Source organism: Alligator mississippiensis, chromosome 16, assembly GCF_030867095.1.
Source record: "Alligator mississippiensis isolate rAllMis1 chromosome 16, rAllMis1, whole genome shotgun sequence".
NCBI classification, from domain to species: domain Eukaryota; kingdom Metazoa; phylum Chordata; order Crocodylia; family Alligatoridae; genus Alligator; species Alligator mississippiensis.
The window spans coordinates 24454714-24473114 of NC_081839.1; the positions used below are offsets into that span (position 1 = coordinate 24454714).

The 18401-nt window shown below is 50.5% G+C and overlaps 1 long non-coding RNA gene across 2 annotated transcripts in view; it reads right to left on the reverse strand.

Moving 5' to 3' along the window:
* The window catches only part of LOC109283771 (uncharacterized), a 49765-nt gene extending 31783 nt beyond the window's left edge, over positions 1-17982 (reverse strand). For both annotated transcript variants that reach the window (XR_002091047.2, XR_002091046.2), the window contains exon 1: positions 17805-17982. This is a non-coding gene — a long non-coding RNA (uncharacterized LOC109283771). The remainder of the gene's footprint in view (positions 1-17804) is intronic.
* Positions 17983-18401: the final 419 nt, after the last annotated feature.

Genomic DNA, 18401 nt, shown 5'->3' on the forward strand with positions numbered 1-18401 from the left:
TTGCACCAGTGTAAAGGCAGCTTGCACTAGGGGGAGGGATGTCAAACTTATCCTACCCCTATCTCCTGTCTGTGGGCCAAATCTGGCTCTGTGTGCAGTACATGAGGCTGGCTCTGTGTGTGCCACAGGCACTGTGCAGGTCCAGTCCAAGGCCCATGGATAGCACGGTGGACCGGATAGTAGGGCTCCATGGGCTATTGGCACTCCTGAACTAGAGCAAACACATCCTGTGTCCATGCCCTTGGGCCGCAATCACTGTATCAGTTATCCCTCAATTTTCCCAAAGTGACCAAACCTCAATAACAACAAGAGCTGGAAAACCTAGATTGGATCGCAGAGCTGGCCACATCAATGCCTTGGGACAGGGGTCAGAGTATGCGCTATCTTTGGTCAAGTGTATGGCAGGTTTAATTTACATCCTACTTCATCTCTTGGCAAATTCAGTGAATGATTGTTCCAGATATAAAAGCCTCAAAGGAGGTGTCATTCTCGTTGCAACACAGCCCTGCAGTTCCCTTGGCAGTCTGATTAATTCATAGCACACTTCTTTCCTTCTGAGTTAGAGCTCCCAAGGACCGTTTGTGACTCCAAATCAACTGGTCAAGAGCACATGCCAGAAAGGCAGCTCGCATGAAAAGCAACAGCTGTATCGCTGCCTGGCTCCAGCCACCCACTGCACCACTGTTGCACGGTGGGTCCTGGGGAGGATTTGACCTCAAGAGCGGGACAAAAAGAGTCCTGAAAAGCATCCTAAAGAATAGGCAGGCTGGATCCTTGCTCCTTCCCCCTCCCACCTCCATCCATGAGGAAACAGAGCTGTTTTGCTGTGGCACTTTGGGAAGCATCCATAATTGATTTCACTGTGCAGAAAACATTTGCTGTCAACTTCATCCTTGAAAAAGCAGAGTAGGTAATGTAATTGAACCAGCAAATCATTCAGTGCAGGCTAGCAGCTGGAGCAGGAGGGCTGGGTGTCAGAGCTCATGGGCTTTGCTCCCAGCATGGTCTCTGACTACCTGGTGATCCTAGGCCAGACAGCTTTTCATGCTCATTTGCTTGCTCACCTGAGCATAGATGGTCAATAATTTGGCATTTCACAGCCTGTTTCAAGTCATACGTGATCGGTGCTCTGCTGTACTGTCAATATATGCAATGTAGTTTCCAGGTATCCAGTTTAAGGTCATTTGCAAAGGGAATCGGTGCTGCCGTGTTCTTGGTGGTAGCTGGGAGAAGCATTTGAATTGTTGAAATGGGCCATACTGCGTGTGCATAGCACACTGGAGTAATCTCGTGACACATGATAGCTATATCATGTAATAATAAGCTCTCACATAGCACTTCATTCTCATTACATCTCAAAGTGATTGGCAAAGGAGGTCTGTATCTTTAGCCTCATTTTATAAATAGGGAAAAAAAGGCACCAGGAAGTCAAGTAATTTGCCAAAGGTCACTCAGCAGACTTTTGGAAAGCCAGCAGTAAAACTAGAGACCCGTCCCCCAGTGACAGCAGTCCAAGGCTGGTAATGCCAAATTGCTCACCCGTGCCATGCGACTCTGGAGCAACGTGCTTCTAGGAAATGACTCTGAAATCCAGATCCTGACCATGTTGTCTTGGAAGATTGCAGCATAAGCTTGGCCAGCTCAGCCATGCCTCTTTTCCTGTGCATAAGAGGAAAATAGCACCTGTTTCCCTGACCCACTGCAAGGTTTAGTTGGGTGCCAGTGAAGTGCTTTGGGATCAGTGTTGAGGAGTGCTTTTATAAGAATACAGAGATATGCACTCAGGTCCTATTCAGGGGCAATCACTTGATATTAGAGGAGTTTTTTAAAGATTTGTATAGATGTGTCCTAAAAAGAGGTTAACATTGAATAAAGGCAAGATTGTGAACCTTGGACAGACACACCTCTGTTTTGTTCTCTCTCTGGGTTGGCTGGCAGTAAGGTTTGTAGAGGTGTTCTGTATAAACTCGTTTTCAGTGTCACTTGTATTTGCTTTGGTTTCTAACCAGGGCAAACTTCAGGGAACTCTTGGAGGGACTAAGTGGAAACATCGGCTGAAGTTGAAAGGAAGGATGGCTTCATAGTTGGGGCAATAGCCTCAAACTTGGAGTCAGGTTTCTGCCATTTCTCATAGACTTCTGGCAAGTCACTCGCTGGCTCCGTGCCTCAGCTCTCCATGTGTGCAGCCGAGTTAATAGCACTTTGCTGTCTCTCAGGGAGTTGTGAAGAGAAGTGCCTGAAGGTCTGAGGTGGCAGGATGCTGTGGTGGTGGAGGCAATACACATATCTCAGATAGTTGCAGACAGACTTGGTTGCTCTGTGATAAATCTCTTGTTCTGACCTTTTGCTTTTAGCAAAGAACAGTAAATCCTTCCACTAAAGGCTCTCAAATCTCATCAACTGATTTTCAGCTCCATAGCTGGGCTCACCTCTTGGGCACCCTAGCTACTAGGACATGCTCCTTTTGCCTACAGTGCCTTGATCAGTTGGACTGAGAGCAGAGCGAAAGCAGGCTGACTGCATTGCCCACCAGATCTGCTCTCAGGAGCTGGAGTCTCCCAGGATGATGGTGTTGCACACCCCATGCTGCTGACAGCCGCAGAAAACTGAGAATAGCTAAGAGAGGGGTGAGTTACAGAAATGCCGGTGCAGAGATGATCTTTCGTACTTTAATTAAATTTAACTAGTTCGGGAATGTAGCTCTTGTAATTGGGCAAAATTCAAAGGAGAGAGGGAGGAGGGAGACGCAAGTGCTGAAGTGGAAACTTTGGAGGGAGTGAGAATGCGAGGAGCTCAGCTGCCCTCAGGACATGGTTTGTCAGTCATAAATCCCACTCGGCTGTGTCATTTCTCATGTGCCAGCGCCATTTCCCAGAGTTGGTGCTCAAGTGGTTTGAGGCCAATTTTGTCCCTGACCTTCGCTCCAAATGCTAGTAGTAGTAGATGCTATGTGCCAGAGGTTCATTTCAGCCAGGTGCTGTCTGCGCCGAGGGGGATTTCTGCTGGGCTGCCACGTGCAGAGGTTGTGGCCGTGGGTCCCCACACATCTGTGTATGTTTTCCTGTCCTATTACTAGAGCACTGCAACTGGCTTTCCCTCTGATACTTTACACACCAATTAAACAGCCATATCAGATTGGTGTTGGGATCCCCAGGTTGTCAGAGCTCTCTGTTTCTACAGATTTGTAAAGGGTTAAAAGGACTATTGCAGTGATCTAGTCAGTATAATGCAGGCCAAATTCTTTGGCCTGATGAATCCTCCGTTGTGGAAGATTGTGCCTCAGATACCTCATTCTACCACATTCACTCCCCCCACCACCCCCCATCAAGAATAAGGGATGAATAATCTACCCTCTCCCTATCTAAAGCCTCACAATGACTAATTGCCCTTGTTTTATTTTTTTAAAGTCAGATTTATTTTTTGTCTGAGTTTGATTTCTGCTTCTGGCCATTTGCCTTTATGTCTGCTATTTAAAAAAAAAACCCTCATCACACACTTTCTTCCCATCTAAGTACTTACAGACTATGATCAAGCCCCTTGGCCTTCTTTAGTGTAAAATAAAATGATGAGCTGCTGTACGGCCTTGCAGGAACACCTGCTTTACAAGCTTAGCCATTTTCATAGCCATCCTCTGATTTCCTTTCCAAATTGTCAGCACCCATTTAGTGGGGACATGAGTTGGGCAGGCAGTAACACATGAATGGTCTCCATTAATGGGGTGAAATGAGAGAAGTCAGACTTGGTGCTCAAAGGGCCTAGGGATGTTGAAAGGAAGTCCTATGGAGCAGCAAGGTTTCTGTGAGAGGCCATGTTGGACTAGCTGCCAGGAAAAGATAAAGGCACTGAAATGAGATACTATACTCTTAGTGACACTTTACCCCAGGAGTAGACAAACTATGGCCTGCGGGCCAGATCCAGCCCTCCAGGCCATTCAATCTGGCCCATGGGGCCCCTAAAAAATTTTTAAAATTAATATTTATCTGCCCCTGGCTGCCTGTCAAAGATGACAGGAGCCAGGGGCAGTAGGATCCAGGGGAAGCCACGGCAGGACCTGGAACAGCAAGGCCTGCCTGGACCCACCCTCCAGCCAGAAGCCCCTGCCCAGCAGAGGCTTCTGGCCTTGGACCATGAGGCTATTCATGGCCACCTGCACCAGAATGGGAAATTCAGGTAAGAGTGGGAGGTGGGGAAGCTAGGGAGGACCACAGGCAATCATCCCAGTCCTTGGGGCCAGGCCAGGCCTGCTTCTACTGAGTCCCATGGTCCGGCCATGTGGCTGGGAGCCACATGGTGCAGAGCGGCCAGCAGGCAGGCAGGAAAGTGGGAAAAGCGGCGGTGGGGGGGAGTGGAAGTGAGCGGGCACACAGGAGCATAGGGCCCGTGCCAGTGTCCACTGGTGGGGCCCACAGTAGGGCAGCAGGAGTGTAGGGCATGCATTGACAAGGGTCTATGCAGCTGGGCTGGGCTGCATCACCAAGGAGAGAGGGGAGCTGGCCTGGCTCCATAGAGCCCCTGCGGGCTGGGACCCCATGCTCCTGCCGCCCCACTGTGGGCCCTGCTGGCACTGGCCCCAGGACACCAGTGCGGGCCTCATGCTCCCGCCCAGCTGTTGCTGGCTCCCATGCACCCACTCACTCCCAGTGTCCCCTGCCCCAGCCATGCAGTACAGGTGAGGACCAGCGCACGCAACCATGACCCCATGTACCCCGAGCTCACCTGTCCAAGCTGAGCAGCCAGCAGTGCAGAACAAACTGCTGCTCAGCAGGGTGTGGGGGCGGGGAAGTGACCCCTCCCCACCTCCTCCTGTGGCCAGCACTTACTGGTGCAGCCCCCCAGAGCCCATGTGGGGCTGTCTTGTGTCACCGCCTTCTCTGGGCTGCCCCATGGGCCATAAGTGGCAGTGGAGAGCAGGTACAAGCAGCCCTGTGAAGGCTCCGACCAGCAGCACCAGGAAGCGCTGGCAGTGGGAGACGGGCCACTTTTCCCCGATGCTGGGTAGCAGTTTGTCTTGTGCTGCCACTGCTGAGCCTGAGCCCTGGCTCCCCATCTGGGCTGAGCCACAGCAGCAGCGGCAGCAGCAGCTGGGCAGAAACTGCTTCTCAGAGCGAGGGAAACCCCTCCCCACCCTCCCAACCCCCTCCCTGCTCCCCCCCCCCCTGCTGCTACCAGGCAGTTTCTGGTGTAGCTGCCTGGAGATTGCGCCACACAAGGCTGCAGTGTGGCTCCTTCACCACCGCCTGTGAGCTGCCCTGCAGCTGCTCCACATGGTCACTGCTGCCATCCTGGACAGCCTACCTACTTCTCAAACTGTGCTGCAAGGTGCAGTAGTCTAGGAGCTGACCTTGCCTGTGAAGACTAAGGTGAAAACGGCATTGAGCACTTCAGCCTTTTCTGCATCCTCTGTCACTAGGTTGCCTTCCCCATTCAGTAAGGGACCTGCACATTCCCTGATCTTCCTTTTGTTGCTGACACACTTGTAGAAACCTTTCTTGTTATCTTTCACATCCCTTGCTGCAACTCCAGTTGTGCTTTGGCTTTCCTGATTTCATCCTTGCATGCCTGAGCAATTCCCTCCCTAGTCATTTGTCCAATTTTCCTTTTCTTGTAAGCTTCTGTGCTAGGCTGCGGTGCAGCTCCTTCACTGCCGGCTGTGAGCTGCCCTGTGGCTGCTCCACATGGTCACTGCTGTCATGCTGGGCAGCCCAGAGGTGGCAGTTAAGGAGCCACACCACAGCCTAGCATGGCATTGGCTCCGGGCAGCTGCACCAAAAACTGCCCGGCAGTGGGAGTGGGGAGGCGGGAGAGGTGCTTTCCCCCACATCAAGCAGCAGTTTCTGCCCAGCTGCTGCTGTGGCTCATCCCCGACAGGGAGTCTGGAGCCAGCATGGGGCCCAAGCTCAGCAGTGGCAGCATGGGACAAATCGCTGCTCAATGGAGGAGGGGGCGGGGGGAAGTGGCCCCACCCCCTCCAGATGCCAGTGCTTCCTGGTGCAGCTGCTTGGAGCCCACACGGGGCTGTCTGTGCCTGCTCTCTGCTGTCACCGCTGCCCCATGGGGCAGCCCAGAGGTGGCAGTGACACAGGACAACCCTGTGTGGGCTCCAGGGGACTGCACCAAGAAGTGCTGGCCACAGGGAGAGGGAGGGGTTGTATTCCCCCTGCTGAGCAGCAGTTTGTTCTGTGCCACTACTGCTCAGCCCAGATGCTCAGCCTGCATACCCACCCATCCACAGCTCCCCACAAACCCCACATCCACCCAACCATACCCCCTGACACCCCTGCACACCCCATACAATTTATAAGAGTAAGACTGCATTTGAGCTACTATTCAATCACTTCTACATATACAGCACAAACACACAAACCAGGACAGAAATATTTTTTAAAATTAAATTAAAATATATTGTTGTGGGTGTTTGATTTTTTTAGCATATAATTTGTTTTTTCCCCTTCTAAGATGGCAGACCCTCTTCCCCAGAGGATGGGGAGGGGGAGGGACTTCTGGTGGCAAAGGCCATAGGTTAGAGGTGGGATTTCTGGTCCCAAGATGGTGACCAGGGGGCGGGGCACCTGTCAAGGGGCGGGGCTACCTATGCAGCCCTAGACAGCTTGCCAAAACTTGGTAAGCAGCCATCCACCGGAAATAATTGCCTGCCCCTGCTTTACCCCATGGTGAGTGTAACATTTCCAAATATCCTGGGTGAAGTGGTGCCCATTTCTTCACAGTGCTAGTTTGTACATGTCTTTCCCCTCCCTTTCCTCCCAGCTCTTCAACAGCTGACTATGTAGCCATATGCCTGGCTGTTTTGGCACACATGAATCCTCTGTGAATTTACCACTGTTTCTTTCTTTGATTTCCTATTGCAAATGCATATTGGGTGCACTTAGATCTGAGCTTTCCCAAATGTACAGGATACTTGAGCTGGGATATTGGCTTGAGTCTGCCCAGATATGTACATAAATCCATGGAAGCTGCAGTAAAGAAAGGATGACCTCAACTTGTTTCAGGTCTCTCTAAAGAATGTGCAAAAGGGTGGGGGTGATTAACTCCATCACTTTTTTTTTTAACTCTAAAACTTTCTAACAGGCTGGAAGAGAGAGCTTCTAATTTCAATAGTGGCACAGAGCCATGGTGGCGTGAAAGAATGTTAATGGGAGGCAAGTGCTGAACGAGGAGCGAAGGGGTTGCCTGAAGAATGCACAAAAGGCACTTCGTTACCTTGGTATGCTTATGAAGTCCAGCAGCTAAGAAACGCCTCAGCAAAGGTGGTCTCTGTTCCCTCTCATTGTGCATATGAATTATGAAACTGTCTCTGCGAAGAAGCACATGACTTTTGAAAGGACTCTGCCTTATTCAGGCACACAGTGAATGGTGCTTACTTAGTCAAAGTCTCTTTAACATTTTGTGGTTTTCTCCCTCAGCGTTTCTATGGCCCCTAACCAAATAAGACCATGGGTCTTATTTATCCAAATGCTTCTTTGAAAAGGGAACCATTAGTTTTCTTACAGGTTTTTCTGATGTCCATCACTATAATATTAATGCTGGGCACACATTAATTGTCACAGCACCTGCAATAACAGACATATGAGAACCCACAGATATTGTGGTCAAGGGCATCCAGCAATTTTGGATGCTAAATTTGAGATACCATGGTCTCAATTCATCAGTGTATGCAGGGGATGGTCAAAGCATAGCTCCAGATAACCTCAGTTCTGGAAATATTGAGTGCTCACAGCTACAATTCACGCTCCAGTGTCTCAGATCAAGCACTTGGAAAAATGAAAAATGGCAGAGTGTGACCCCTTTAGGAAAAGCCTGGTTGACGTGACTTTGGCCACCACCACTTGGCATCCCAGGTACCTCCCATTCCCAGGGGAGCCAATTGCACAGCTTTGCATCTGCACCGGGCAGAAGATTCCTATTCCTTCTCCCATAAGCTTTTATCCTTGCACCAGATAATTACATTGTACCTGAGGATCAGTTGTCAACCCTAGTGCTCATCATGGAGCATAGGATAAGCTCTTAGATACTTTGATCCCAGATCACTGAGCACCCTGAAAATAAGGCCTGTGATCTTGACTTTCTTTTTCTGTTCTTTAGGTGGCATGCAATACGTTTGTGCTCAGGGTAGCCCATGTTCCTGAGCAGCTGTCTTGCTTCAGAGCTCAGACAGGATCATAGGGAACTAGGGCTGGATGGACCTCATGAAGTTATTTGATCCAACCTCCTTCTCAACACAGGATCATCCATAGGCAGTGGAAGGCCAAGGCAAATGGGGCTCAGCCCCCACAAACACGGGGCAGTGGGTAGGGCTGCAGGGCAGCTTGGCCATAGGCTCTGGGCGGCTGCAGCAGTGGGGAGGGTGTGCACACAGCCAGGATTGCAGCCCAGTGTGTGGATGACTGGCTGCCCAGCACTGCAGGCAAGTATCAATCTATTCTACGAAAGGTGAGGGGCTGGAGGCGGGATGATTGAGGCCCCCATGGTGAGGGAGGGAGCAGGGCACAGGCAGGGGCCAGGGCAGGTGGTAGGACAGTCAGAGCCTGGGCACTCATCCAGGGACGTGGGAGGGCTCCTGCCACTGTGTACACCCTGGCAAAGGCCTGGGAGGCATGTGCCCTCCCGGGTTTGTGCGTGGGGTGGAGGTGGCTGCTGCTGCATGCTGGGCTTTGCTCCATGCTGCAGCTACCCTGCGAGCTATATGTCACCATGTGCTTGTCATGGGGCAGGCAGGGGGCACAATGCAGCCCAGTGGTGGCAGGCATGTTGTTGCGTGACTCTCAGGGCAGCTGCAGCAAGGAGCAAAGCCCAGCATGCAGTGGCAGCTGCCTCCACCCCACGCACAGATGGGGGGCGGGCATGTGCCCCCCGGGTCTCCACCAGGGTGCGCAGTGGCGGCAACCCCCCCCGCCGCCCCCTCCCCATGCACCGGGACAAGCTGCCCAGGCTCCGATTGTGCCACCACCCAGCCCAGCTGGGGCCCCTCCCCCTGCTCCTGCCTGTGCCCTACTCCCTCCCTCAATGTGTGGACCTCGATCTGTCCCCCCCCAACAGCCCTTTCCCCTTCCCCCTCCCTTTCCCCCACAAATTTGCCTGCTGAGGGGGTGGGGGGCATGTGCACTCATGTGTGCACAAGCTCAGACCCCCAAATTATTTTTTCTCCCTCCATCTATGGGATCATCTCTGACTAATGGCCACGTGTTTGTCTAACCAGCTCTTGAAAATTTCCAGGGAGTTTCTCTAGGTAGCCTTATCCAATGCTTGACCACCCTCATAGTTAAGAAGTTCCTCCTAATGTCCAACCTAAATTGAATCTGCTACAGTTTGAGGCCATTGCTTCTAGTCCTGCCCCCTATGGCCACAAGAATATTCTCTGTCCTTGCTGTCATCACCCTTCAGGTGTCTGAAGACTGTTATCGAATATACCTTCAGTCTTCTCTTCTCCAGACTAAATAACCCTAGTTTTTTCAGACTTTCCTCAAAAATTGTGCCTCCCTGGCCTCTGCTCATTTTCATCATGATGCACTAGTCATCTTTCTGTCTGTCTGCATCCTTCCGGAAGTGTGGGGCCCAAAACTGGACACGGTATTCCAGGTGAGGTCTCACCAGTGATGAATATAGTGGAAGAATCACTGGCTGGAGATGCTAGTAGCTTGAAGCTAGAGAAGAAGGGCTTGGATATTTTTGTGAAGATGCTGCAATTATTTCTCTTCTGCAGATTTTAGAATTGAGAGATCTGTATGTAGAAATTTTAGCAAGTCTTCCTCAGGCTTCTTTTTTTGCATTTTGTCATGGAAAAAGAGGGCAGGGGGGAGACAGGGGTGGTTGGTAGGGAAAGGAAAAGTGATTTTTTTTTAATTAGTGCAGGTGATAATGGGAAATTGCTTGCCCTAAAATGACTTTCTCTGACTTCATTTTCCAAAATGACCATTTTGTGCTAAAGAATGTCTTTTGTCTTATTTAAAAAACTTAGCAGGGTAGCAAAATGGGTCTCTGTGAGTGCCCCCTGCTAACCTACTTAGTGGGTGTGTGTACACATGCACATTTACTGCGCAGTAACCAAAATTACTGTGCAGTGCAGGCACGCATCTACACATGCACACCCATACTGCCAGTAAATATGGTGACTTACGCTGATTTAAGCATAAATTTGCAACTTGAGCATCATGCAGGTCTTAAATTTACACCCGATTAGTTACTGTGCAGTAACACATGCATAGACACGTTACTTCACAGTAACCCAGGGGACCCCCTGCTGGGTCTGCCCAGCCACTAGGGGGCAGCCCCAAGGCTCCTGGCTGGCTACTTCTCCTGGCTTCAACTTGGGACCAAAGTTAGTCCCAAGTGCTGGCAGCCAGCTCCGTCTTCAGTTTGGGACTAAAGTTATTCCCAAAGGCTGATAGCCATGTGGCCAGAGACTGGAGCTCCCCCCAGTGGCCATAGGGACACATGGCAGGCTGCTCTGACCTGGGACTAAATTTAGTCCCAGGTCACCTGCCCAGTCCTGCTTACTGCACAGTAATTTACTGTGCAGTAAATTTAAACCAGCATAAATGCACGTGTAGACACACCCATTGTGTTCTACGTAACTGTACCCCACTAGTGGGCGTTAGCAACAAAAATCAACTGCATTATTTTCTATTTGCCTCAACATATTAAGTCACTGAAAAACTTCAGCGGTCAGGTCTGCTAGCTCATGGGTGCTCAGATGGGGATGGACAGACTGGATGTTTCCTGCTTGTTGCTCTCTCTCTTTCCAAAGCAATGTCATCATTGTCCTTGGGAGGAGCTGTGTTCCCTCCCCCATTCTAGCAGGGAAAGGGAAAGAATAATAGGGGCAGAAAAGGACATAGTTGCTGAGGAAGAGGGGAGTAAATGAGAGAAGAAGCCCCCTTGCAAGGAGATGACAAAATCCAAATGTGTCTGGAGGAAGCGAGGATGCTCAGAATGCCATCCGTGCAAGATGCTTTGCTATTTAGATGGCAAGTGTCCACTGGAGAGGAGAAGGGACTCGGCAGATGTCTTCCGCTCCCCAGGAGCAAGCCCCGATCTGTGTGCGCACACTCCTGCTGGCTGTCTGCCTGCCTGTCTGAAAATCTGGCCCTGCCTGGCTTTTAATCTTGAATTTGAATTAATGATTGAACTGCAAGGAAAGTCATTCTCAGAATGCTCTGGTGGGTGAGACCAGTCTGACCTAGTGGATAAAGCACTGGATCAGGAGTCGGGAGACTCAGGTTTTGTGCCCCTCTGCCTCTTCCTTGCTATGTGATCTTGGATGAGTCACTCTACTTCTCTATCCCACTGCTTCTCCACCCCTTTTCCGTGGCAGGGCGCAAGATAATTGTGTGCCCCTTGAGCAATAATGGGACTGCCTACCACCCCTATAATCCCAACCCTAAACCACCAGCACAAGTGATAAAGTAAACATACGCCCCCGGACTATAACATAACAGTAACAGAGAAAGCAGCCCTCTTCCCCTTAAAGAGAGCAAACCTTCTTTACCCTGAGGCTGACATACCTCCCAGCCTGGCTCTTGTGGGGGGGAAGCTCCCTGAGCCTCCCTGTTCCCACAGGTAGCAAAGCGATCAGACCAGTGTCCCTGGGAACCTCTCCTGGCCAGGAGCTCCTACCCCTGCAGCAAGCAGGGCTAGACTACTTGCCAGCCCAAACCCCAGGCTTTTGTACTGCCAGGGCTGCCTACTTCCCGTCAGCTGACCACTTGCTGGTGTCTGCTAACTGCCTCATTTGCCCCACTGCCCTAGCAACTGGCAGCTGTTGTGCCCTGCCTGCCCTGCAGTGCTCCCTGGCTGGGCTGCCTTTATCTTACAGTAACAGAGGGCCTGGGGCTCTGCTACAGTCGCCCATGCTTTTCTCTTTGGGATGTTACCGGGTGACTGACTCCCTATGTCTCCAGTCTCCTAAGAGAGCTTGAAGTGTTCAAGCATTCTGAATTATGCATAAAGCCTTTGCACTTGCTAGGGCCAAACATTCGCCTTTAGCTTCTCTGAACATTAACAATGGATGAGTGGATTTATTTATTTATTTCTCGAAAAATATCCCCTCTCCTGCCCTCCAAGCAATTTCTTTTACTGCAGCCTCAGCATCTTAATTGCTCCCTCATAGCAGGATTTTTTTTAACCTCTCTGTCTTGGGAAGTTGGAAAAGATCTTGCCAACCAATGTTCATTTTTCTTTCTCCTGTAATAGACCTGTTGCTTGAATAGATACAATTTGATCTGAAAGGAATGCTGGGCCACGGAGGGAATCCCCATATACCCACACTCGGTGTTGCTACTGTCTAGGGAGAGAGGTGCGCTTCTTCCCAAATGCTGTGTAAAGTTGTGCAAAGCTTCGGGTGGGGATTCAATTCAGAGATTTGTCCCAATTTGGTGGCCAAAACTCTGAATCCAAATCCAATCAGGGGACCAATTAAAAGGTCCAAATCAATTCAAAGCTCTCTGAATCTTCAGAAAAGATTTGGAGAGCTTTGATGATTCGGGCAGTCCCAGGTGGCTGCAGCAGGGAGCTGGAGCTGGACTCGGAGCTGGTAAGTAGGGGTGCAGTGGGGGGAGGGGGAAGGGACCATGGGGGGACCCCTGCCAGCCCCCAGCCCCTGCCTGCTCCCCCAGCCCCCCAGCCCCCCGTAGCTGCCCCACCTGCCCTAGCTCCTGGCATTTTAAAAATAAGTCCTGGTGCTCACCGGGTGCTGCCAGGCAGGGGAGCAATCCCCGCTGTCCCCCACTGCCCCATGCTGCATTGGGGGCTCTGCATGAGGCCCCAAACCCTCCCCCTCATTCCCACAGCCCCCCAGCTCTGGCCCTTTAAGAAAAGCCCCAAGAAAAGATCCAGGACTCACTATTCCTGCAACAGCCTTGGGGCTTCATGGGGCTTGTGCAGAGCCCACCACATGGCACAGGGCAGGTTTTCTCAGGTTTTTTTTCCTTAAAAAGCCAGAGGCGTGGCAGGAAAACAGGGCAGCCATGGTCAGGGGGAGCAGGAGGGGTTGGAGGGCTTGTGCAGAGCCCCCCCACGCAGCGTGGGGCAGTGGGGGGCAGCAGGGATCACCACCACCCCCCTCCATGCCCAGCAGCACCCGGTGAGTCAGGGCTTTTCTTTTTAACAAGTGCCAGGAGCTGGGGCGGGCAGGCATGGCTGATTCAGTGATTCGGCCGACAGTGATTCGAATCACCGAATCGAATCACTGTCCCCTGAACTGGCCGAATCCAAAGCAAATAGTGGCCGCTTTGCACTGGCCTAATGCTGTGCTAAAATGAGGATTTCTAGAAAGGGAGTACAGCAGGGCTGATGCATCTTTCCTTCCAAAAACCTTGGGAGGTGCCAGCACCGGGTAGTGTGAGAGGAGAAGACTGCTAGACACACCAGTGTGCAAGTGCTATGAAGGAAGCTAACAGCTGAGAGAGGTTAGAGATGCAGTGTTCAAATCCAGATCCCAAAGCTGACTGTGTTTGCATCTGGGGTTTAGTGGCTTGGCTGAGTCCATTGTGAAAAGAAGGGACCAGCTGTGGAAATACAGACTTGGGTTTGAACTTTACTGATCGCCTACGTGTTCCTGCCAGCATTGGGTCTGGGCTGCTCTTTAGCTGGCAGATGGATGGAGGAAGCGATGCTGTAAGCAGCTGAATTGCTGCCGCATATGCGGAAATGAGATTACCGCAGCTGAGGGACATGGCTTGCAGAAAACATCTTCTACTTGTGCTCCAAAGCCTCCAATGGCTTGTGATTTTTGGTTCCCTTTACAGTTTTAGCCTATAAAGCATTTGAGTCCTGGCCACATCAGCAGCTGCCTCTCTCTGCAACTGCTATAGTATTGCACATGTTTAGTCAAGTCACTGGAGGTTGTGGCCTGCCAAGTTTGAGCACATGCTCTGCTTGATCCCATGCGGTTGGGTTGAAACAGAGTAGTTTGAATCCTCAACTGTTGCTTTTCAGACTGCCCAGATCAGGGACAAGAGGCATCCATTTACTCCTGCCTGGCTGGGAGAAGGACTGACCAGTCGATATTTTTGGTGTGTATTGATTTCAATTCCTCACCTCCGAATCCACTGATGACCAGGTTGCATGGACCTAAATAAATTAACTAGCATGGCTAAATAAGGACATACAGCTCCTCTGATGTGATAGTCTTACTATGTGCTGCTGGGCAACATCCATATAAACAAGCTGCAGATGGAGGGGATGATAAGGCAGTTCAGAGAAAGAGCAAATTCCTAGAGGAATGATGTTTGTACATTGTGTGAGAGGCTGCAGGCAGATAAGTTCACATTTTTGAAGGAACAGTTCTGGGCTGGAGAGCCTGGCCCTTAATGGGATCCATCAGCCCTGGCTGCTCACCTGAATTGGCTGATAGACATGGCAAGTTAACACCTGCAAGGAGAAAAAGGCCATTGGGCCAAGAGGGTTAGGGGAAAGGCAAGAGTAAATGCAGTGCAGCCTGTAGAGGGGCAGGTGACATGGATCTGCTCTCTAGCGACGTGACATCCTGATCTTCCGAGGTCTCTTCTGGCCTTACAATCTATGATTCTATGAACTACCTGACGGGAGGTTCGAAAGAGGATGGAGCTGGACTGTTCCCAGTGGGGGCAGATGACAAAACAAGGAGCAACGGTGTCAAGTTGCAGCAAGGGAGATTTAGATTAGATAGAAGGAAGAATTTTCTCACTAGGAGGGTAGTAAAATATTGGAACAGGTTACCCAGAGAGGTGGTGGACTCTCCATCCTTGGAGGTTTTCAAGACCTGGGTAGACAAAGCCTTGGCTGGGATGATCTAGTTGGGGCTGGTCCTGCTTTGAGCAGGGGACTGGACTAGATGCGACCTCCTGAGGTCCCTTCCAACCCTCATTTTCTCTGATTCAATGATCTATGTCTGCCTGGGACTGAGAAGGCATGTGGGGTCAGAGAACCCCCTCAGTTCCCTCGTCACTTCACATGCCTTCGCTGTACGAGGAGCCAGGTGACCTTGCTGTGGAGTGGCTCATCCTTCCTCCCTGGCTAGTACATTCCCTACCTGCAGTTCCCTTCCCGAGGGATGTATGGACCTTTACACCCCTTCTGCCCTCTTGGGACAGGAATCTGCACAGAGCACACCCCAAGCCCCAGACTGACCTGCCCAACCCTGGCTCTTGCTAGGACAGGCAGCTCAGCACAGGTATCGCATTTGTACTGCTCCGTGCTTTGTGCTGCCCGAGGTGAGCAGGTTGGAAAGCCACATGCATTCACATCTGTTCTGCTCTGACAGATGCTGGATTGTCTCTTTGTAGCCCAGGATCTGCTTGATGCACTTAGCTTTATAATTAGCAATAACGGCACATTCTAATCAATCATAGAAATGAGGGGGGGATATGCTAATTGGGGTTCATCTCTTCCACAGCTGGATTGTTTTCCACTGAAGTACAGACAGCCAAGGTTCCTTGAAGGGCAGACTGCTTCATCTTTTACATTTTTTTTATCTTCTTCAAACAACTCATGCAGCTTTTTTCAATGCCCCAGCTGACAGGCACATCTACTACAATGCCACGGTGGGGATGGAGTCTTTAAGCAGTCAATAAGGTGTCTTTCTAGCAGCAGGAAGCTAGCTGGCAGTCTGGTTTGCTTGAGAGCTAAATCTAGCGTTGCCTTAATGATTATAGGTCAATTTTCAAGTGGACACAGTTTCCTTTCTGTTGGATTCCTCCATTTTTGGGTGCCTTGTTACATGTCCGGGCACAAATGCAGTTTGCTTAGAAGCGATGCTGAGGGTCTACAAACCCTTGCAATATCAGTGGTAGCTGCAAATGTTCAGAGCTTCTCAAAATTGGGTCCTGGCCGTGTCAGGTGGGAGACCTGGGCAAGGGAACAACTAGAAGCAAAGCAATCCTGTTCGGTTGTCTCGAGCCTGATTGAAGGGAACAAATGTGATTCAACAGCACTACCTGGTGGATGTAATTTCCCAGGCTACAAGTCACTTATTTATATGGCTCTACAGCCTCCTCATTGCTTTAAAACTTCTAATGCATTTCTGCTCAAATTTCCACAGTGTCTACTGTGAAAAGAAGATACCAGCTGACCAGGTCCAACCTGGGAGGGGTTGGCAGAGAGTAGCTCCCCATTTTTCTTGTAAAGGGGACTAGGGGGAAATAAAGCCTCTGATTTTTTCCTCCTCAGAAATGAGGGTCCAAAATTCAGAGCAATCAGTGAGGGTCCAGTGGGTCTTCCTTTTGAAGTGCAATAAATACCCACAATTGCCAAATTCCACGCTATTGCTGAGAGAAATGGGACATTATTTCTTATTAAAAAAACCCTGCTGTTGAAGGGGAAAGTGGGGCACTGGTTGAAAAGCACTGTGCGCCTGGGAGGGAGGGTCCCAGTGGCAAGGTGGAACTCAAAGACGGCTGCCCAGGGAAGGACACCCCTTGAAGCAAGCGTACAGATCATTATGTCTTCCCTTGCTTGCTAAAATGGAGCCTCTTGGGGTAGATTTAAACCTGGGGCCAGGCCCTTTGATGGATCTGCATTGATGTGGGCAGCTAGAAATGCTCAGAAGCGGGTGAGGCTGGGCTGGAAGAGAAGCAGGAGGATCTGCTAGCTCGGTTCCTGGCAGAGTAACTGCACTGCGGTGAGGGACAGCTGGCCACTCTCTCCATTCTGTGCATGCCAAATCCCCAAATGAGGCAGCAAAGTCACCTTAGGGCATCCCTGAGTGCACTGCTGAAGAGGCAGGGAATAGGGGCAGAGCAGGAACGTGCTTTACAGCTTTGTTCCTGGATGTGGCACAAGGTGTAGATGTGTCCCCAGTGGGAACTCCAAGGGAAAACAGCAGCTTGAGATGAATGGTCCCAAATTGTTTCTGCAGAGGGAAGGGACTACATGTCCTAAGTCAGTTATAGGCCTGTAAAGGGGCCTTGTTGTGTGGAAGGAGCCAGAGAGTTTGTTTCTGGACCTTGCTGGACTTAACATCTGTCACATGGCTGCTTTCAGTTGCAGACCTGGACTCTGAGCCAGGTGGTCTCTGAACTGAGCCAGCCACATGCCTGTGACATGCCCATTTCTCTCTCGGTTTGCCTGAGCAAATCCAGATTATTATGTCTCCAAGCTTGGGGCTGCTGGTGCCCAGTGCAGCTGAGCTGCTGGAAGTGTTTGCAGTGCTGCTCTGTGGCTTCTTGCTGGCAGCCGCTGAGGGTCCAGCTGAGCAGCTGCACCCCGTCTCCCTTCCTTTGGAAGAGCCCCTTCTGCAGCGTGGCACTCAGTGTTTATGAAATGGCTTTAAAAAGGTTGGACTATGAAACTAGCACTGTGAAGTGCCTGCAGTGGGCAGCACAGGTTCAGTCCTCCTCCTCTGTCCCCTCCACTCTTGCATGTCTTAGCCCTTGACAGAGGGCCATGCCTAGACAGGCTGTTCTGTCCTGTGGTGTGCACAGGGACTGCATGTCTAGACTGAGTTCAGGGCCTCTTCTATTTTTTGCCATGAGACCCTTTGTTCACAAGCAGCAAATGCATTGCCTACTGACTACCTGGGACTGAACAGATGGAGCACAGTTTCTGCTGACTCTTCGGGGTCTTTCAGCCCTTAAGTCTGGACCATTCAAGCTGTTGGTTTCCTAGCAGGAGTCATCTTCACCAGGGTGCCCCATTCATTAGAGGTGAAATTTTACCCCTAATGCAGGGAATCAGCACAAAGCCTTATTATGTTGCACAGGCATTGGACACTGTCAGGCTTATAATGAGAGTGTCCACATTTCAGCAGCTTAACAGTATAAATAGTTAGGATGGCAGGGTGGAGAAACTGAGGTACATAAGTGGTTACTTACCCTTGGCAGCGGCACGGGTGAAGCAGAATGAAGTATCCTGGGTCACAGATCATGCTGCTTCCCACACTTTTAACCTCTCTGTAGGCATTTCCAATCTAGAGGTCATCAATCTACATAGAAATAATACAAGTAATTTTGTCTGCAGCAATTTGTGCTCCAGTCGTTCTGAACTAGAGCTCCTCCTCGCTGCTGTAGAGCACAAAGGTCTTGTTGATTCAGGCAAAACCAGTTCAGTTGAGTTAACTTAATGGACATCCTGCTCCCCTCCCTCCTTAATACCCAAGTAGATGCAATGAAACACATTTAAGATCACTTGAACTAGTTGCATCATCAACCTAGCTTTCACCCAAGTTATAACAAAGCCAGCATTCAGTTGGTGTGCGGGTATTACGGGGAGGGAGGGGGTCTTGCCCCAGTTTAGCTAACATGACTGATCTCTCGTCTGAAAACACTTTTCTCTTAAATCCCCGCAGGCAGTGTTCGCAGCCTTTGAAGCAGCAATTTGGAGTTTATGGCTCACGACCTTGCTGGTAAATAGCAACTTTGTCTGAGGGAGAGCTAGAGAATCAGCTCCTTATTCATATTTTATTGCACGTC